Source organism: Ranitomeya variabilis, chromosome 4, assembly GCF_051348905.1.
Source record: "Ranitomeya variabilis isolate aRanVar5 chromosome 4, aRanVar5.hap1, whole genome shotgun sequence".
Taxonomy (NCBI): domain Eukaryota; kingdom Metazoa; phylum Chordata; class Amphibia; order Anura; family Dendrobatidae; genus Ranitomeya; species Ranitomeya variabilis.
Window position 1 is genome coordinate 745,920,258 of NC_135235.1, and position 22,610 is coordinate 745,942,867.

General features: G+C 47.5%; 2 protein-coding genes across 2 annotated transcripts in view; one reads left to right on the forward strand and one right to left on the reverse strand.

Annotated features, from left to right (window-relative positions):
- LOC143768074 (uncharacterized) overlaps positions 1–22,610 on the forward strand; it is an 804,664-nt gene that overhangs the window by 588,942 nt on the left and 193,112 nt on the right. The gene's annotated exons all lie outside the window — the stretch shown is intronic.
- Positions 1–22,610, reverse strand: part of LOC143768088 (uncharacterized) — a 157,613-nt gene that overhangs the window by 74,499 nt on the left and 60,504 nt on the right. The gene's annotated exons all lie outside the window — the stretch shown is intronic.

The following is a 22,610-nucleotide window of genomic DNA, read 5'->3' on the forward strand; positions in this document are numbered from 1 at the left end:
GAGGAACAGCGCGAGTAAGCAGGGCTGTCACTTCCAGCTATCATCAACAGTAACGGGGGTAGGCTGGGACTAGGAGTACAGGTCGGGAGGCAGCCGGTTACCCCTACTAGAACCAGAGCTTTGAGTGAGAACTCACGTGGTGACTCCCAAGACTGGGTACATCACCTTTGTAAAAAGGACACTAACGTTAACTAGTGAAAGACTTCCTTGTTTATTCTAAACCTGTTGTTATTCCCTCTACTGTTAAATTGCATAGCTACTAACACTAATTGTTTAAAAGTTACTGTTGTATATAAATAGCATCGTATCATCCCTTGGCATCCAGACAACCGCATTACTTTTGGTGTATTCGGCAGGATGCAACATTAAGATACAGAGATGGCGGACCACTCTGTGACCAAGCCCGGCAAGGGAAATATAACCTTGGGGGCTATGCTCAGCAACCTTCCGAAGTTCACAGGGAGCAGCGTGTCACTGTGGGACTGGGCAGAGATGCTGAAAAGCATGCTATGCATGTATCCCCTGACCCCTTCCATTCAGGCCAAGTTTACCCTCCTGACCCTTGATGGGGAGGACTGGCAGACGTTATGTACCGCCCACCTAGGGATCGTGAGACTGTGGAAAAGATGATAAAAATTTTGGAGGATATGCATGGTGACACCACGGACCTAAGGCACCTCCGCAAGCGGTTGTTCCAGCGGGTCCAAGGGGAAATTAAGACCATGGCTCAGTATGTTAATGCATTGCAGGAACTGATGGCCCATATCACCTAGAAGACCCAAGACAGGCACAGAGGACTGGGTCTCTTGGACGAAGTGATTCGGGACCAACTCGTTGCTGGACTGAAGGACTCCTCTCTGAAGCAGATCTTCAAGGAGAGCCCATGCCTCAATCCCGGTCTGGGTTTCCTTGAGGTAGAGGTCAGTGTTACAGTCTCAGAGAGAGAGACCCCTGTTCTCATCGCCGCTGTTCAGAGTCATGAAGTGGTCACCCCTGAGTCAACACGTACTGAGCCTGACTGGGTGCTGCAATACATCAATAGATTTGTGACATTCGAGGTGAGCTGTGCAGCATCAAGCATCCAGCTGATCACCGGAACTCATGTGAGAGGAGGTCAGAGCGGGAAAGTGGCTCCTTCTGGACCACAACATGCCGCGTACATAGCCCATCAGCCGAACGCAAGTGAGAGTGTTGGACCTGAAGTAGAAGGGGGCACATTTCAAGAGTCTGTCCGAATGAAGAAAGGTGGAGACGGGGGCGCCAGTTAAACTAATGTGCCCCACTGTTGTGGAGCATACCATGGGGTTTCGAGCCTCAGAGGGTGGAAGAGAGAATTCTGAGGATATTGGCTCCAAGAGACCCATTACCTGGACTGAATTCAATGGGCAAAGCATTCACTGCTTTATGGACAAGGGGTCTCAGGTGACCACAATGTCTGAGGCATATTTCCCGAGTCATTTTCCCAAAGTTGCTTGTTCCATAACAGAACACACCACCCAACTGGTGGTGTCTAATCACCTGCCTATCCCAGTAGCAGGAGTAGTGTGGGTGTCTGTGCAGGAAGGATCTGGACAGGAATAGTGTTTACAAAGGGATCTGGAGGCAGAGGACTCATTGTAACCCTGGGCATGAATGTGCAAAAAGAGGTGGGACAATTCTTAGCTGAGGGCCCTGATAAAAACCGATGGACTCGTGCCACCCGTGACCCGGCAAGTAAAAAGGTGTTCCAGCAACTAGTGTGATTCAGCAAAATTCAGACGTTACCCGCTGCCTTCCAGTATCTTGGCAAAGTATTGATACCATCTAAAGCCACAGTGACACTGCCAGTGGGACAGACTGTACTCACTATGCCAGTACTGACCCATGTATCCTTAGAGGGTGTGGACGTCCATATTGAGCCTATAGATGGAGAAGAAGCGATTTCCGGATTATTGGTTGCCCGCACCCTGGCTACCTAGCGACAGGGACGAATACTTGTGCACTGTAAAAACATAAGTGGAGCAATTCTACAGTTGATGCCCCGACAAGAAGTGTCTCAAGTTTATATAATGCCGGAAGATCTCCCCAGAGCTGATGCTATAGGACTGACACCTGTGGGAAGAGACCCATGGACCAGAGCGGTGTCGCTTGATAGTCAGGAAAGTCAAAGCGAACTACTGGCTGGACTTCACCTCTTGGAACAGATGGAGGACAACCTCACAGAGTTTTCCTCAACGTAAGTTTAGCACGTTGAAAATTTATTACAGCGATATCGAGAGGTGTTTGCACAGCATGAAGATGACTTTGGGTGCACCCATGCTGTTTCTCATGAGATCCCTAGAGAAACCACTGCTCCCATCCGAGAGAGGTATCAGCAGGTCAGATGTACCAGGAGGTGAAGTAACTGTTGGCCCACATACTGCGCAATGGCGTGATCTGCAAGAGTCAAAGTGCGTTTTTACCCTGCGTTTTCCTATAATGGAATGGGTGCAGAAACTCTGCAGAAACGCACAAAGAATTGACATGGTACTTTTTTTTTAATCCGCTGCTGATTCTGTGCCGAATTTTCCGCACCATTTGCACAGCATTTTTTTTCCCCATTGATTTACATTGTACTATAAATCACTTGCGGTTCTGCAGCGTTTCTGTGTGGAAAAAACGCTGCGGATCTGCAGTAAATCCGCAACGTCTGCACATAGCCTCAGACTGACGAATGCACCAGGAACCTTTCAGAGGTTGATAGAAAGATGCCTCGCAGACCTGAACTTTGAAGCCCCTTTGATCTACCTGGATGACATAATCATTTACTCTGCCACGTTTGAAGAATATCTTCACCGGCTGGAGCAAGTGCTGGAGAGGCTTCAAAGACACGGATAAAAAATAAAGCCCCCGAAGTGTCGCTTATTCAAGTGGAAAATTGAACACCTGAATCACACAATGTCTAGTGAGGGAGATAACCCACCGCAGAGAAGGTGGCTGCAGTACTGAAGTGGCCCACGCCTACCAACCTGAGAAAACTGAGCATTCCTAGTGCTCCTATTTAGGCTATTCGAACCTCTGCACCTTTAGAGGTCTTGATGATCGACTAGCTGATGATCAGAACATCATATAATGGCTATGGATATTGCTTGGTGATGACTGATCTCTTCACCAAGTTCGCGGTGGTGACTCCCACCCTGGATCAGACAGCTGAAGCTGCAGCCAGAGCCATCTGTCAGGACTTCATTCGCATATATGGATGCCCAAAGTGCATTCCTTCTGACCAACGGGCCTGCTTCCAGGGGCAAGTGATGGATGAACTGTATTGTATCGAAGGAATTGACAAATTGAGAACCTGGTTGAGCAAAAGGTTCGGGAAGTGGAATATTCAAGTCAATCTCCAGTGTCAGGAGGACAACTTCAGCCAGGGGACCGTGTACTGGTGCAGGCCAAACAACCCGGGAACAAGCTGGATCATCATTGAGAGGCGGTACCCTACCAAGTGGTGAGGAAATTTCACCCGAATAACTTGGTCTACAAGGTTTTTCCTGAGGGAGATAATGTCGTGGCACCTCGAGTATTGCAGTGAAATATGCTGCGACCCTGGTCTTCTGCAGCAGAGCACCGTAACAAGGCAGGGCCCCCAACAGAAGTGGCTGAGGTCACACAAAGTGGAGTCATAGAGGAGGAATGGCTTGCAGGGCCGATGAGTACATCGGAGATGCCATTGCCACTCTCAAGTGTTAGAGAAAACTAACTCCGAGTCAATTTACCAGCTCCAGTGGCTGAGTCTCCAAGTATCCCAGACACGTCTCTATAGGAAGAGCTCAGGCGGACTGAGCTGACCAGCGCTGGTATTTCCCCTAACTGTCTGGTCCCACATACAGCAGAAAACGAAGGGATGTGTTCAACTGTTGGCCGAACTCGGCATACCTGTGGGGAAACTTCGAACTCAAAAGAATTCCACTCAACCGAGGACTGGCGAGCAAAAAGGGGGGAGAAATGTAACAGGAAGCCATGACATATATGGAGGACTCTTGCAGGAGGTACCATTGATGAGGAGAGGCTGGCCAGCTGAAATCAAGTGGAACCAAAGTAAGCTTGAAGGTTTGCAAGGGGAGTGACCTCATGTGCTGGACTGGATCAGGTGACCCACAGAAAAGACTTCCCTGCTATAAAATCTCTGCGCACCCATCCATGAGGAGATTTGGTGCCAGAGAAAGGAAGCTGGGCAGACATGCTCCAGAGACATCACAGACCAGCGTTGCAGGCCTCAGTGAAGAGTCTACGCCACCCAGGTGTTGTTCACTGTCTAGCAAGGTCCGGATTCCCCAGAAGATATCCCCAAGAACAGCGTTCACTTGTCAGAGCCAGAAGCTGTGCCCTGCGTTGGTCAAGTCTCCGAGGCCCGACTACGCCTGACAAGAGCTGACGCCCAGTCCTCTCCGCCTTGTGCCTGAGAAACTTCCGCCGATAGTCAAACCGAGAAGACCCGTGGGGATACTGTGACAGGAGAGGCACGCCTGCGATTGCGGAGGAACAGTTTGAGTGAGCAGGGCCATCACTTCCAGCTATCATAAACGGTACTGGAGTCAGCTGAGATTAGGAGTACAGGTTGGGAATGGGCTGGTTGGTACATGGGTACAAGGGGCTTTAATAGACTACATCAGGAAGAGACTTGCAGCCTAGCAAGAAAACTCGGTGACCCCCACTAGGGCCAGAGCTTTGAGTGAACTCACGTGGTGACTATCAAAACTAGGCACACCACCTTTGTGAAAAGGACCCTAACGTTAACTAGTGAAAGACTTTCTTGTTTATTCTAAAAGTTTTATATTTCCTCTACTGTAAAACTGCATAGCTACTAACACTAATTGTTTAAAAGTTACTGCTGTATATAAATAGCATTATATGAACCCCTGGCTGTTTCTGCCTCTTGATCTCTGCTTGTTGCATCCAGACACATGCATTACAATGTAATTTAACATCATCAGAATCTCTCACCTCTCCAGTAAGCCGGAAGAGGATCTCTAGGGTGAGCTGTAATATCCTCTCCGCCGTCTTGTCTCTGTCCATATCCATCCTTGAACGGTCAGGGCAGATTATGTAGTAGATGTCAACGTAAAAGATAAAATTTCTCAGGAACCTGAATTGAAAGAAGGTGAGATTATGTACAATAATACGAAATACTATGGGGAAAAAAAACAACAAATTACTGGGTTGGTGCTGTTAGTTGAGAGCAATAACCTAAAATGTAGAGTTCCGACTGAAACACCATTACAGGCGCCTCTTCATGGTCTTCCCTCTCCCTCCATGCAGCGACACCGGTTTCCTCTCCCTCCATGCAGGGACGCCGGCATATTCACTGACCCAGCCATGCAGCGTGGTCCCCGGCATGTTCCCCGTTTCCTGGACTGTGTATGAGCACCACACCTCCCAGTGCATGCTCCCGTGTTCTTATGGGGGCAGCTTTCACACATAGTAAAATGCCTCCACCCAATAGCTGGGAGGCATTTAGTTTAAGAGTGCGTCTGCAAGATGGTTCCCAGCCAATAGCTGGGAGGCATCTTGTTTAAAAGGCACCCTCCCCAATAGGGTGATGTCAAGCACTACAGTGAATCATTAGTGAGTGAAGTGGCCTCCAAGTGAAGTAATGAGGTCCCCTGGTACTGATGCGGCCAGTGCCCTAAACCCGTAGTCCCTGGTCATTCTGCGGACAGTTCTGAATCCGAAGTTTCTGGTCCTTGTGCGAAAAGTCCTGAACCTTGTCTTTGTCCTAGTGCGGCCAGTTCCTGAATCAGTATCCGAGACCTGTGTGTCTAATTGTGTGATATCTGAGTCCCACATATATCCGGACTGTAACCGTTCTATAGAGGATCCATAACTTAACAGAATGAGTTAATTAGAGCACAGAGATGTCGGCCTTCCCCCAGAGTCAGAGAAGGAACTAGTGAGCACTAAACACAGTGAGCTGGAGAGGAGGCGACTTACAGGCACAGAGTGAGAGTCGGGAGGTTGCCCTGAACGCCGGGACAGCTCCCCCAAATTGGGACTGTCCTGCTAGATGGCTGGGAGCAATGAATAATGGGGACTCTGCAGCACCGACCTCCACCGCAGAACCGCACTCCACATGGAGAATAATGGAGCCTCCAGCACCGACCTCCACCCACAGAGCCGCACTCCACTTAAAGAATAATGGGGCCTCCAGCACCGACCTCCACCCGCAGAGCCGCACTCCACTTAAAGAATAATGGGGCCTCCAGCACCGACCTCCACATGCAGAGCCTCACTCCACACAGAGAATAATGGAGCCTCCAGCACCGACCTCCACATGCAGAGCCTCACTCCACACAGAGAATAATGGAGCCTCCAGAAGACCTCCACCCGCAGAGCCACACTCCACATAGAGAATAATGGAGACTCCAGCACCGACCTCCACCCGCAGAGCCGCACTCCACATGGTTGAGCCTAGACTGCAGGGCCGGACTGGCCATCGGGCACTTCTGGCAAATACCAGAAGGGCCGGTGCCAGTCGTGGGCCCCTCGATCCGCCTCCCCCCGCCGCCGCCGACTCACCCCCCTGCCGCCGCATTCAACTATACCGGCATCATAGACAGTTGAATGCAATGATGGAGGAGAGAGCATCTACAGACGCTCCCTCTCCCATCATTCCCCGATCTGCCTCTGACACTGCGGGTGTGCGATGACGTCATATCATCGCGCACCTGCTGTGTCCCGGGCAGACTGCAGCCGCTGAGACAGGAGCAGGAAGCACTGCGGGCAAGAGGAAAGGTGAGGAGAGTGTTTTGTTTTTTTACTGGACTGTGGGGACATTCTCGGGGAGAGGAGGAGGAGGAGAGATGCGGGCTGTGCTGTATATACCACTGTGCGGGCTGTGCTGTATATACCACTGTGCTGGCTGTGCTGGATATACCACTGTGCGGGCTGTGCTGGATATACCACTGTGCGGGCTGTGCTGGATATACCACTGTGCGGGCTGTGCTGGATATACCACTGTGCGGGCTGTGCTGGATATACCACTGTGCGGGCTGTGCTGGATATACCACTGTGCGGGCTGTGCTGGATATACCACTGTGCGGGCTGTGCTGGATATACCACTGTGCGGGCTGTGCTGGATATACCACTGTGCGGGCTGTGCTGGATATACCACTGTGCGGGCTGTGCTGGATATACCACTGTGCGGGCTGTGCTGGATATACCACTGTGCGGGCTGTGCTGTATATACTACTGTGCGGGCTGTGCTGGATATACCACTGTGCTGGATATACCACTGTGCGGGCTGTGCTGGACATACCACTGTGCTGGACATACCACTGTGCTGGATATACCACTGTGCGGGCTGTGCTGGATATACCACTGTGCTGGATATACCACTGTGCGGGCTGTGCTGTATATACTACTGTGCGGGCTGTGCTGTATATACTACTGTGCGGGCTGTGCTGTATATACTACTGTGCGGGCTGTGCTGTATATACTACTGTGCGGGCTGTGCTGTATATACTACTGTGCGGGCTGTGCTGTATATACTACTGTGCGGGCTGTGCTGTATATACTACTGTGCGGGCTGTGCTGTATATACTACTGTGCGGGCTGTGCTGTATATACTACTGTGTGGGATGTGCTGTATACTGCTGTGTGGGCTGTGTTATCTACTATGCGGGCTGTGCTATATACTATGGAGAGTATATTATCTTCTATGGGGAGGCCATGTTATGTACTATGTGGCTGTGGTACTGTATATACTATTGTGGGGGTATATTATATTCTATGGGGGAGGTTGGGTTATATACTATGGGGGAGGTTGGGTTATATACTATGGGAGGCTGCATTATATTCTATGGGGGGCTACATTATATATTATGGGGAGGAGGGCTGTATTATATTCTAAGGGGTTACATTATACTCTGTGGGGTGGCTGCATTATACTCTGTGGGGTGGTGGCTACATTATACTATATGTGGGCTGCATTATACTGTATCGAGGACTATGGGGAATACGTTATACTATATGAAGAACTATGGGGTGCATTATACTATGGGAAGTGAATTGTACTACATGGATGACTATGGCGGTGCATTATACTATATGGAGCACTATGAGGAGTGTATTATGCTATATGGAGGACTATGAGGAGTGTATTATACTATGTGGAGGACTGAGCAGTGTATTTTAATATATGGAGGACTATAGGGAGTGTATTATACTATATGGAGGACTGTGGAGCACATTATAATATATGGAGGACTATGGGGTGTATTTTACTACACAAGTAAAATGCTGCATATTGAGATTGTTTTTGCCGGAACAAAAATCCTTGTTCTCAGCAGCACATCGCCGCTGTAAACTGTAGATGTGCTGCTGATAACATGATACTGTATGGGGATCGGTTAGTGATCTGTTAGTGATCGTTCTGTCCCATCATTCTTTCTCAGACGGTGGAAAGAGGCCGGGAAACAAGCGTTGAACAACTTCAGTATTGTCGATCACACTCATTTAGCGGCCTGAGATCAGCGCTTGTAAATACAACCGAAATGCTTTTGTGTGGTGTGCAGTATGTTAGCATTTGGGGCCCCATTATAAACTTTGCCTAGGTGTAGGGCCCCACTTAGCCTAAAACCAGCCCTGCCTACAAGTGTACAAAGATATTATACAGTCACCATGTGACAAGTGGGCCTGTGTAACTTCAAATGCCAGGGCGGAATTTTAGTCCCAGTCCGGCCCTGCTAGACTGTATGGGCTCCTTCCAGGTCATGACTGCATTACCAAATCCCACTAAATAGCCCCAAATATCAAACTCCTGCAAACAAAAGTCTAAGAAAACATCAACCCATTAATAAACTCTCCTGTTTCTCACTGACCTCCTCCCTGCTGCTCACCTACTCCGGCATCAGACGGCTCAGAGAAATGTATAATGGCAACTTCTCTTCCTGACTTTGCTAAGGCAGAACACGCCCCCGGAAATGACGTCACACCTGGAAGGAGCCCATACAGTCCAGCATTTACTCCACATATATGGCTGCTCTGTGCGCACAGGACCTGTGATGAGGTCACAGGAGGGGAGGAGTCAGGGGTCACATGATCAGGGGCCCCAGTGTATGCAGGACTCTGCTGTGCTGGTTGTCATGGTGCTGGATGAGGGGCAGTTTCTGTGTGGGGTCAGGAGGGGTTTACAGTGTGGATGTAGCAGAGCCGGGTGTGTACGAGGTGTACGGTGCGGAGGCGTGTGTACGAGGTGTACGGAGCAAAGCTGTGTGTGTACGAGGTGTACGGAGCGGAGCCATGTGTGCGAGGTGTGCGGATCGGAGCCGCATGTGTACGAGGTGTACGGAGCGGAGCCATGTGTACGAGGTGTACGGAGCGGAGCCATGTGTGCGAGGTGTGCGGATCGGAGCCGTGTGTGTACAAGCTATACAGAACAGAGCCGCGTGTTTACGGGGCGGAGCCGTGTGTGTACGGAGCGGAGCCGTGTGTGTACGGGATGGCCCATTCACATGTCTTGGGTGGCCATCTGGGTGTGGACAAAACTCAAGAACGGGAAATGAGATTGTTCTATTGGCCTGGATGTCACCAGGAAATCTTAAAGCATTGCCGGTCCTGTCCCATCTGCCAGGTATCTGCACCCTCCTCTCACTTTTGAAGTCCCCTCGTACCATTACCCATCATACAGGTGACATTTGAGCAAATTGCCATGGACTTGGTATGTCCCCTGGTTAAGTCTGCTAGTGGGCATCAATACATGTTGGTCATCCTTGACTATGCTACGTGGTAACCTGAAGTATTTCCTCTGAGAAACTTCTCTGTGAAAAGTATAGCCCGCAAGTTGGTACACGTTTTTCCATGGACAGGATTATAGCCGGAGTTACTGACTGACCAAGGAACACTTTGTATGAGTAAGGTGATGAGGAAACTGTGTAAGGCCCTGCAAATTACACAACTGAAGACGTCCATGTACTATCCTCAGATGGAGGGCCTTGTGGAAAGGGTTCAATAAAACATTGAAGAGTATGCTTAAGAAGGTCATAGAGAAGAACGGTTGACACTGGGACCGTCTCCTGCCTCATCTCTTACGTTCTATCCAGGAGGTTCCACAAAGCTCTACCGGATTCTCTCTGTTTGTACTTCTGTATGGCTAACATCCGCAGGGTCTCCTTGACATAGCAAAGGAAACCTGGGAAGCCAAAATCACCCCCCCCACCGGAGCTTCATCGAGCATATAACCCAGATGCAGGAGAGGATTGTGAAGGTGATGCCCATCATAAAAGGACATCTCCTGTAGAGACTTGTAATGAGCTGGCCGGCTCTGACTGTTCTGTGATCATTGACATAGAATCTGTGACAGACACTGCCCCCGTGTGGCCAGAAGTTGTACCTATGTCGAATGTGATTACAGGGAAACAAACTGTATTTGCAAAACTCCCCCCTGCTGTGTCATGTGATCAGGAAGGAGAGGAAGAAAAAGCCCGGGAAGTCTGTCTGTGCAGAGAGAGATCAGTGTGTGATCTGGCGTCCTCCCATATATGCGACATAGGAGATTGTCTGGATGATTCCCCTCCCTTGAAAGCTGACTTCCAGATTGTTCCCAGCTCCCACACTGCAGAGCACTCAGTGGTGACATCTTCACAGATCCTGGAACCCATGAACTGTAAGCGGGTCCTCTGTTGAGAGGCCGAATATTCCACCCCTACCTGCCGTACCCCAAGGACTACAGTTTGGACCTGAGAGACGGAATTTTGTTTAATCCCTGGTGTTTTTTCTTCGGCTGGAGCGTCCCCCTGCAGTGACAGGCCTGCGACGTGGGAAGATAACCTTCTGGAGCAAAGAGACTGGTAACGTGTGGATAGGGAAAGTGAGGGACAGTTTGTATTACATGTTATTTCTGTGGATAGGCATATTTTGCATTGTTTATTACTGTGTTCCGCTGTGTTAAGGAAAAATGTATAACAGTAAAGATACGTTTGTTAAAATGGAATCTGAGTGTGGGAGTTTTGCTGGGCCAGATCATGGATATACATGGGCGAACTTGCCCTCGGTCACTTCATCCTCAATCCAGAGCCTACAACTGGTCAGCCAGGGTGAGGAAGTTCATCTCTGAGGATCGAGTCTTCGTACTAATTCCCACAGTGGAAAGTAAGTTCTTGGCCAAATGAAAAGGCCCCTATGAGGTGGTGGAGAAGCTTGGTGAAGTGAACTACAACATTATCCTCTACATCTGCATGTAAATACTGCTATTCACCAAGTAAAAGTTTGGTTGTTTTTACGAATCTTGTGTTTCCTGGATTAATAGCTGCCCTAGTTCCAGAAGAGGGATTCCTGGACTCAGAAGGAGAAGAGGCCTGCAGTCCTAAAGTAAGTGTGATGCACCTCATACACAGCAGCATACTGGGACATGAGATGTCTGTAGGATGCCGAAGCGAGTGGGAACAGTAGCTTGCCCACGACTACCTGGCTTGGGCATCTTACATGGTAATGCCGATGACCTCTCTAGAGTCCCGTGTCTGTAATAGAAGGTGCAGGTAAGAAGGCCTCCTGTGTGTTATCTGCAGACTGAGCTGTATACTGGATGCTATCCAGCCTGTGTGTCCTGGACTGTCTCTAAAGTGCCATTGTTGGAACTGTTTACTTTGCCTGCACTGAAAGGCCGTTTATTTTCCTGTGCTTGTCGCTCGTTTATGAAGCACCAGTAAACCTGCATGGACATTTAAATGGAAACGCTTCCTGTGTTGCCACGCACCCAAGTAAGTAGCATTCCCACCATGACTATTGCATCAGACGTGAGTTATGTGCAGGTGCCATCTTTCCTTCTGGTATTTTCAAAGATGGCAGCCACTGTTTTAAGTTGGTCACACCTTTTTCTCTGCGCCCATTCTGCATATCTGAGGGATTTGGTAATGCAGTGGGCTCCTGCGCTCAGCCCGGCAGGAGAACCCTCTGTTGTTTACAAGTGTTTTGTCTCCAGCATCATCTCCCGTGTTCCCCTATGACGTTTAGGCATGGTTCACACCAGCATATAAAAATCATCCATTTTTCATCCAGAAAAAATCTGTTGTGCATTTGTTTTTACTTCACCAGTTACTAACGTTTACAACATCAGTTTCCTAGGTTAATATAGGCAATGTATCCATAATAAAAAAAAGCAAGTAAGGACGATTTGTGTGAGATTTGTTAAGATCTATGAGGCGGACAGAGATCTCCTGCCTCTTCAGCATATTTTAAATTAAAGGGGTGTTACCAGTGTGACACATGTAATGACTGACAGTCTGCTCTCTTTGTCCACATGTCTCACATTGGTGACTACCCCTTTAATTTAAAATAAACTCCAGAGGCAGATTCTCTGGGAGATCTCGGTCCCGCCCTTAGATCTAAACAGCTTATTAACATATTAAGAAAAACGTGGATTTCTCTGGAGTAAAACATTAGATTATAGATATTAAAGTTCAATTTTATTCAACTTTCTATGACCTACATCCCCATATAGACAAAGGAGGAAGCTTTATCCTGACAGGGTCCCTTTAAAGGCAACACATGTCTGAATGACATTAGGCTCGGAGCAATGAAGGATCACTTACAGGTGTGTAACATTAGACGCTGTTTATTTGCATAGCAATATACCAGATGATAGTGACTTTGCTTCTGTAAAGGTGAAGAAGTCGTCCAACCACCCTCTCTGAAGACTTTTCATATATTATATTGCTGTTCTGTGTCTTCTGTCATGTGATTTTACATGCTCTGTGTTCTGCAGCAGTAGTTAGCCCAGGACAGAGTCAGGCCGGGGTCACACATGCGAGTTTTACGGACGTAAGAGCGCAGAAACTACGTCCGTAAAACTCGCATAACATACGGCACAATTATTCTCAATGGGGCTGCTCCTATCAGCCGTATATTACGGTTCAGTATTATACGGCTTTCTACGGCCGTACAAAATCGCAGCATGCTGCGTTTGTCAGCGTATTGCGCAAAAAAATCGCCAATGAAAGTCTATGGGGGCGAGAAAAATACGTATTACACACTGACCAGCAGTGTGACTTGCGAGAAATACGCAGTGCTGTTAGTGAAAAGTCGGTAATTCAATTGCCGGCTTTTCATTTCTCCTGCACAAACCCGACAGGATATGAGACGTGGTTTACATACAGTAAACCATCTCATATCCCCATTTTTTTTGCATATTCCACACTACTAATGTTAGTAGTGTGTATGTGCAAAATTTCAGCGCTGTAGCTGCTGAAATAAAGGGTTAAATGGCGGAAAAAATTGGCGTGCGCTCCCGCGCAATTTTCTCCGCCAGAATGGTAAAGCCAGTGACTGAGGGCAGATATTAATAGCCAGGAGAGGGTCCATGATTATTGGCCCCCCCGTGGCTAAAAACATCTGCCCCCAGCCACCCCAGAAAAGGCACATCTGGAAGATGCGCCTATTCTGGCACTTGGCCACTCTCTTCCCACTCCCTGTAGCGGTGGAATATGGGGTAATGAAGGGTTAATGCCACCTTGCTATTGTAAGGTGACATTAAGCCAGATTAATAATGGAGAGACGTCAATTATGACACCTATCCATTATTAATCCAATTGTTTGAAAGGGTTAATAAACATACACACACACATGATTTAAAAGTAGTTTAATGAAATAAACACACAGGTTGTTGTAATAATTTATTGCTCTCTCAGTCCATTAGGAAACCCTCGCTTGGCAAAATAATAAACGCACAAGATACATACCTTCTGATGTCAGATCACTTCCCACGATGTAATCCATCTGAAGGGGTTAACTAATATTACAGGCAGGCGCCCTGCTAATGCAGCTGTGCTCCGTGCCTGTAATCCCCGGTGAATGAATGAAATGTAGGTCATTGACCTACATTTCCTTCAGTCGCGGTGATGCGCCCCCTGGTGGATGTCCTCATATGACCTGGAGCGTGGGAAAAAGTTCCCAGGCTGCAGTTCATGAGAACATCCAGCAGGGGCGCATCACCGCGACTCAATGTAAGTACAGATCCAGCTTTCCTTTCAGCACCCGGGGGATTACAGGCACGAGCGAGTGGTTTATCGCAGCTCGTGCCTGTAATATTAGTTAACCCCTTCAGATGGATTACTTCGTGGGACGTGATCTGACATCAGAAGGTATGTATCTTGTGCGTTTATTATTTTGCCAAGCGAGGGCCTGGAAATGGATTGAGAGAGCAATAAATTATTACAACAACCGCTGTGTTTATTTCATTAAACTACTTTTAAATCATGTGTGTGTGTGTGTGTTTTTTAACCCTTTCAAACATTTGGATTAATAATGGATAGGTGTCATAATTGACGCCTCTCCATTATTAATCTGGCTTAATGTCACCTTACAATAGCAAGGTGGCATTAACCCTTCATTACCCCATATCCCACCGCTACAGGGAGTGGGAAGAGAGTGGCCAAGTGCCAGAATAGGCGCATCTTCCAGATGTGCCTTTTCTGGGGTGGCTGGGGGCAGATGTTTTTAGCCACAGGGGGGGGCAATAACCATGGACCCTCTCCTGGCTATTAATATCTGCCCTCAGTCACTGGCTTTACCATTCTGGCGGAGAAAATTGCGCGGGAGCCCACGCCAATTTTTTCCGCCATTTAACCCTTTATTTCAGCAGCTACAGCGCTGAAATTTTGCACATACACACTACTAACATTAGTAGTGTGGAATATGCAAAAAAAAGGGGGATATGAGATGGTTTACTGTATGTAATCATGTCTCATATCCTGTCGGGTTTGTGCAGGAGAAATGAAAAGCCGGCAATTGAATTACCGGCTGTTCACAGATATCGCGCTGAATGAAATCTAAATACAGACTATATATATATGTGTCTCAATGACATATATATATATATACTGTATATATGTTTTCCCTAACATTTGAGCACATAAATCCATTAGATGTCGGTTTTGCAAGCCTGCGCGAAAATCTCGCAGTACGGATGCCATACGGATTACATACGGAGGATGCCATGCGCAAAATACGCTGAAACACCCTGACTACGGATCACTATTTTGGGAACATTTCTCCGTATTACGGCCGTAGTACGGACGTATAATACGTGGCGTATTGTCTTACGCCAAGTGTGACCCCAGCCTTAGCAGTTAGTGCCAGCCCTGGTAGGGAGGAGATACATGTGCACATAGGAAACCAGTTCCTGATTGTTAAGCAGTTGCTAAAGATGTAAGAAGCATTGCTGGTTATGAGAAGGCCACAAGCGAGAGAGTGTGTTTAGCCACAAAACTTCTAAGGATAGCAAATTCCAGTTCCTTAACAACGTCTACACTAACTGATTTCTCAACGTCCGGAGTTCAGAGATTAAAGGAGTAATAAGGTCCCTTTCACTATCAGTGAGTATCGGCTGTAGCATAAACCCCCGAGAGAGACATACCGTATATACTCGAGTAAAAGCAGACCGGAGTATAAGCCATAGGGGTGGAGCCGCATATTCATTACTCTAATGAGCGGCAACGGTGACCGCTCAGTACAGGAAGAAGCAGCAGCGCCGGGGAAGCAGGGACTGCACCGCGCCAGGAGCAGATGAGTATACGGGGAGGGGAGCGCTGCACGATATTCACCTGCTCCTCGTTCCAGTCACCGTCCGTCTTCTGCAGTGACGCTGAGGTCAGAGGGCACGATGACATAGTTAGTGCGCGCCCTCTGCCTAAACGTCAGTGCAGAGGAGGCGGAAGATGGAGCGCCGGCTGGAACGAAGTCAGGTGAATATTGAAAGTGCCGGCGGCCTGAGCGACGGAGAGGTGAGTATGTGATTTTTTTTTTTTATCGCAGTAACAGCAAATGGGGCAAATATCTGTATGGGGCATCTTATGGGGCCATAACCTTTGTGCAGCACTATATGGGGCCATAATATTTGTGCAGCACTATATGGGGGCCATAATGTTTGTGCAGCACTATATGGGGGCCATAATGTTTGTGCAGCACTATATGGGGGCCATAATGTTTGTGCAGCACTATATGGGGGCCATAATGTTTGTGCAGCACTATATGGGGGCCATAATGTTTGTGCAGCACTATATGGGGGCCATAATGTTTGTGCAGCACTATATGGGGGCCATAATGTTTGTGCAGCACTATAACAGGGCAGGTGTCTGTATGGAGCATCTATGGGGCCATAACATTTGTGCAGCACTATAACGGGGCAAGTGTCTGTATAGAGCATCTTATGGGGCCATAACGTTTGTGCAGCACTATATGGGGCAAATGTCTGTATGGAGCATCTTATGGGGCCATTATTAACGTTTCTGCAGCACTATATTGGGCAAATGTGTCTATGGAGCATCTTATGGGGCCATTATTAACCTTTATGCAGGATTATATGGGGCTCCTGATTCAATATGGATATTCAAAAACACTTAACCTACTGATGTCTCAATTAATTTTACTTTTATTGGTATCTATTTTAACATTATGGAGATTCAGGAATGTACCTTGGCTTGGTCATACAGTTTCAATAGAGTTAAGGTTCAAATGAGGGAGGGTTTGGTGGGGGGAGGGGGGGGGTTTATGCGCCAAACTGATCCTTTGCCCCGGGTGCTGGAAAGGCTAGAAACACCTCTTGGAAGAGTGCTAGAAAACTTGAGAAGTACTCTGTCACTCTTCAGTTGTAGATAGACTATTGAAATGCTGCATTTAACTGTCGCAAACATGGAGCAGAAGAAATGTACTAGAAGTATTGTGCCAGCTATCGTCTGTTAAAGTGTTAATAGCTTCTGATATCACTGACTCATAACTTATTTTCAAGGCCCCAATACCCAGTAGGAGGGGGCGAGACAGACAACACAGAAGGGACACTTTTTTTAACGGATCTGTGGAACGTATTAGAGACACAGAAAGACTGGGGAAGTTTTAGGCTGTGTGCACACGTTGCGTTTTTTTCGTGTTTTTTTTTGCTATAAAAACGCATACATTATGCATCCCATCATTTAGAATGCATTTTGCAATTTTTGTGTAAATGATGCATTTTTTTCCGTGAAAAATAACGCATCGCGGTAAAAAACGCAGCATGTTCATTAATTTTGCGGATTTTTCGGGTTTTTCCCACTATTTAATGCATTGGGAAGCTCCGGAAAAAAAGCGTCAAAAACACGAAAAAAAACGCATGCGGATTTCTTGCAGAAAATGTCCGGTTTTGCTCAGGAAATTTCTGTAAGAAATCCTGAACGTGTGCACATAGCCTTAGTCTAAAGGCAACTGGATTGACTACCTCCAGAATCTCCCGATAAAGTTGGGACATAACTTCGCAGATGGGACTTTCAACTTAAAATTTTTAGAAGATGCCCACACCTTATCGCTTACCTTGAAGAAGGGATCTGCCAAACATTTCCTATAAGCCTTTTGTTTTTGACGAAGTTGAGCCACCCTAATATTCCTTTGAATTTCCCTCCAGACATCCCTAAGTATCTGTAGGGCTTCCTCTACTCTAGGACAACCAGACATCATCCTGGAAAATTCACCAAAATGGGTATGAAAACCATAATTGCAACAAAAAGGTAAGGTTCCAGTGGACTGATTGACCCAACTGTTAAAAACGAACTCGGCAAGAGGTAAAAATGAAGACCAGTCCTCCTGCTGAGCCGCAACAAAACATCTTAAAATCTGTTCCAATGATTGATTTGTCCTCTCCGTTTGACTGTTAGTTTCATTGTGGTACGTAATTTTTTTACAAAACGCTCTCCAGAATTTGGGGACAAATTGCACCCCTCTGTCAGACACAATGTTCAGAGAGATTCCATGCAATCTTACCACATGACTAATAAACTGCCTGGAATGCGTTTCAGCATTAGGTAACCCTGATAATGGAACAAAGTGAGTGTCACGATGTGACCGAAGCGGTGTGACACAACCTAACCGTAGGTAACCAACAGCACAGCAAACAAGGGAACACCGGGGACACAATTACAATGGTGGGCCCTGCGATAGGGAATGGGGAGATGGACACCTCCTGAACTCTCCTAAGGATGTTGTCATAATCCGGGTCGGAGTTTGCCATGTTTCTCCTGCTGAGGTCTGGTCATGGTGGGGTTAACTATTCCTGCCTCTTTTTGACTTGGGAGTGGCTATTTCTTGGTGCTCTTGCTGGCAGCTTGTGTCGGTGATAGTTTTGGGCTTGCTGGGATTGCTACCCGTGAAACCCCTGTGTTCCTTTTGCCTCTGAATTCCCTTACCTGTACCTGACCTGTCTCCTGTACCCGACCTAGTTTGACTCTGGTTTGTATCCCCTCCGTTTGTGACTTGGCTAAAACTCTGACTTTGTCTTTGTTACCACACGTCTGTCTGGCTTTTTGACCTTTTGGCTTACTCTGACTCCGTTCTCTGTCTCACGTCTCTGGTACCTTTGCTCCTGGCTGGTTTGGACCCTCGGCTTGTATTTTGACCACGAGTTCTGTTTTCCCCTTTAAACTATACGCTTACCGACTGTTACGGACTTGGCTTGTTTTGACCACTCTCTGTCGCCACCTGGTGGTGCAGTGCAGCGTGCACTGGGCTGCGGTGTGGCAAGTGTGATTACTTTTTCTGTCACCCACTCTCCTTCGTGGAGTCTGCACATACCTGCATTGCTGCAGTGTGACATTTGTGCCCTGATCTCCCTGACTTCCCTATACAGGTTTTTTCAACCTGTCACTGAGCAGGATACCTAAGCCCTTGCTTGCCCTGCACCTATCCCTAAGCAGGGAATTGGCAAGTGAGGACACTGGTCCCACCGCTGCACTAAAACAACACAAAGGGAAGGTAATGCAGACAAGGTAAAGGAAAAACACTTAGCTCACTGCTGCAAAGCACAGCAAGAATGAAACACCAGACTCGGCTGACAAACAACTGCTCCCAGCAAGCTCCTTTTCCCAGCTTGGTCGCTGCAGAATGAACTCTAACATCGACAATCAGCTGATGCATCAGGTGACCTCTTAAGATGGTGGGAGTTGTCACCAACCACATCAACAGACTAGGCAGCAATGTAATTACACCAGCGGCCACCGGTGGGGGGGAGGGAAACTGCATTAACCCCCGATGACCTGAAAGGAAAAAAGTTTTAATCTGAGGAAACTAGATTTGCCACAGATCCAAACATGGATCGTGACAGTGAGCTTGTTTACTGAATCGGTCAACCACCACCCAAAAAACAGTCTTCCGTCCATACAAAGGCAAATAAGTAATGAAATCCATGGAAAATGAGTTCACGATCTTTATGGAATCGGCAGTAGAACCAATTCCCTAGCCGGCCGATTATGACAGACTTTAGCATTTTTGCAAGTTTCACAAGCAGATACAAAAAGAGTCTAACAATAGTGTGGTGAAATATATATATATATATATATATATATATATATATATATATATATATATATATATATATATGTGTGTGTGCAGTGACCCTATGTATAGGTATTGTGTGACTAGGAACATCTGTCCTGAAGGCTGCAGGTTCGCACCCAGGGGTTAATATGTATTTTCCTGGGACAAGTAGAATTCTGTCTCCAATCTCACCAGGGGGTCCTGCTGGAAGCCAAGAAAGGTAACATTTGACACCTCCTAGCTCTTGGAAGAGAGATGTTAATTACGGCCTGATAGTATCTCTGGGAGAGCTTTTGCACAAAGGATCTCAAGAGAAAATAATATATTCATAGGGGCGTAGCCATGGTCGAATCAAAAACCAAGCAATTATGATATTAACTTAAGGGGCTGGTCTAGAAACCTGACCTCCAGACCAAAGATATAAATTAGACCTGTATACAGAGAAACATGTTCACATAATGGGGGCGGCCGAGCTGGTGTGATCCAATCTACATTCATCCTACCCTCAGGGAGCAGAAATCAGACTACCAAGTTAGATGATTTCTGTAAGTTTTCTCCTGTTATTTTATACTGTTTTGCATAAGTTGTATGTCTTTTTATTATCATATTTTTATAACTTTTTCTTACTGTAAGCACTGAACCTTTTTTGTATTAAAGTATAAAACTTTAACAAGTTGAACCTTAAATGTTCTTAAAGAATCCACAGCCTAAGGTGTGTGCGCTGTTGTGGATTCTGTTTGTGGGCTCCCTCTGGTGGTTACGGCTGGTACTGGGTGACTTTGGTGGGTTGCGGTCTCGGGTTTCCACCTGTCCATCTGAGGCTGGGTGTTTCCTATTTAGCCTGGCCTTTCTGTCATTTCCTTGCCGGCTATCAATGTATTCAGATGTGCTCAGTTTGGTTCCTGACTACCTGCTCCCAGATCTTTCAGGATAAGCTAAGTGCTGATTTTCAGTTGTTTGGTTTTTTGTCCAGCTTGCTAATTATGTCTCTATGCTAGCTGGTAGCTCTAGTGGACTGAGGTTCTCCCCATGTGCCATGAGTTGGCACATGGGTTCTTGTAATCTCAGGATGGTTTTTTGATTAGGTTTTTTTGCTGACCGCTCAGACCCCTTTTGTATCCTTCTGCTTTCTAGTTACAGCGGGCCTCAATTTGCTGAACCTATATATATCATCTCTATGTGTGTGCCTTCCTCTCATTTCACCGTCAATACATGTGGGGGGCAACTATACCTTTTGGGGTTCATTCCTCTGGAGGCAAGTGAGGTCTTTATTTTCTCTGCAGTGCTAGTTAGCTCTTAGGCTGGTGCGTGGCGTCTAGAACCAACGTAGGCACGCTCCCTGGCTATCTCTAGTTGCGTTTGTCAGGCGTAGGGCAGCGGTCAGCCCAGGTTCCATCACCCTAGAGCTCGCCCGTTATTTATTTGTACTTTGCTTGTCCAGTGCTATCCCTAGCCATTGGGATTCATGACAGTGCACCTTATGAGTGGTAGACATTATTATTAATATTTCCGGGACTCATCGCCCGTGTATTTGGTGAGTGGTCGCAGCGTGTATGAGCGGGTGTGTGGCTTGGGTCGATGTGTGATTTATCCTCCCATTACAGCTTAGGTCAGAGGTTGAATGCTGGACTAAGAGTGGGGAGATAGATTAACTCTTGCAGGCACAACCCAAGGCACGTGCTGAGAGCGGGCACGTGACGAGTTAGTGACACCACGGAGTAGGGATCCGTGACAATTGGTGGCAGAGCGGTGGGATAGAATTATTTCTATTAGAGCATTAGTGCATGGTTTAAGCAATTATTCCGTGTACTAAAGAATTGGTAATCTTGCGAGGAGTGCACCAGTTCTACAAGGTTCAACTCAGTGCTTACTTAGACATACTTGCAAACAGTTTCCCTTCCCCGTTTTTCTTTTCTATCTTTTATTTGGCAAAGGCTGTTCATCGATTTGACAGCCCAGTACAAGAAGCAGAGTGAAGAGGCTCTGACCGGCCTCTGTGATCAGAGAGGTATAGAGTTGGCCGACAGATGCAGGGAGCTACGGATACGCGCCTTGGTTGAGCAGGACATAGAGCAAAGTGCTGGAACATCTGGGCAAGGAGAGAGTTCACCTCAGAGAGACCCAGCAATGCCAGCTCTTGCACCGGAGATACCTGATGGAAATGCCAGTGCTGAGGAGCCTATGGACTGTACTTTACAAATGGACTTACAATGGCTGGGAACAAGTGATCCCAATCTGCGCATGCAGCTTATTCTACAGTACCGACAGGCTGCAGAACGCCAGGCTGAGAGAGAGGCTGCAGAACGCCGGGAGGACAGAGCTTTCCAGCTTCAGATGGCTCAGAGAGGGGTATCAGTCCTCAGCTAACCCCCTCCCAGGACATAAATCTGAGGAGACCACATCTAGAAAACTTTCCTGTGATGGAGGATACGGACTTAGATACTTTCCTTCAGGGGTTTGAAAAAACCTGCAGGCAATGCCATCTACCCCGTGAGCAGTGGGCGCAGTATCTAACCCCAGGGTTGAGAGGCAAAGCCCTGGAAGTTTTTGATGGCCTCCCACCAGAGCTAGATGGGAACTATGAGGCCATAAAAGAGGTTGTATTTCCTGATCAGGGCCTAACACCAGAAGTGTATCGGATGAAGTTTCGGAACCTACAACGTGGCTCAAGTGACAGCTATGCAGATGTTGTGAGGACCTTGATCCACCAATGGATCAGGGGACTTTCTGTTAACAGTTTTAAGGACTTAACGGATCTTATAGTCAAGGATTTATTTCTTCACACGTTCCCCATGTATGTACAACGATTTTCGTGTGTGATCGGGAGCCACAAACTGCAGATCAGGCTGCAAAGATTACGGACTGCTATGTGACTAACAGGATGCCTGAGGTGCGGAAGCCATCAGGATTCAGCTGGAAGGGAGGTAAGCCAAACGGGGACTCTTCTCCCTCTGCCAGCCGATCACCAGTGCTGTCCAAGCCCACCTTCTATGGGGTCCCGGGGAATAGACAGTCTCTAGGTGATGCACTCCAGTGCTTCTCCTTCAACAAAGTGGGACATGTTAGCGCTCTTGGCCCTGATAGGGAGAAACGCCCAACTACCACCACAAAGCCGTCTGTGTCCCCACCATCTGTCCTCTTTGTGGCCGGCTCTGATGTGAGGGTTAATGAAAACTGTCAGTCTGTCACTTCTGGCAATAAAGTCACCATTGGTCTCAGGGACACTGGGGCAGAGATGACCCTGGTGCATCCAGCCATGATAACCCGCCGATATCGTACCAGGAAAGACTATGTCTATAACCGGGATTGGAGGGGTCAACCCTGCT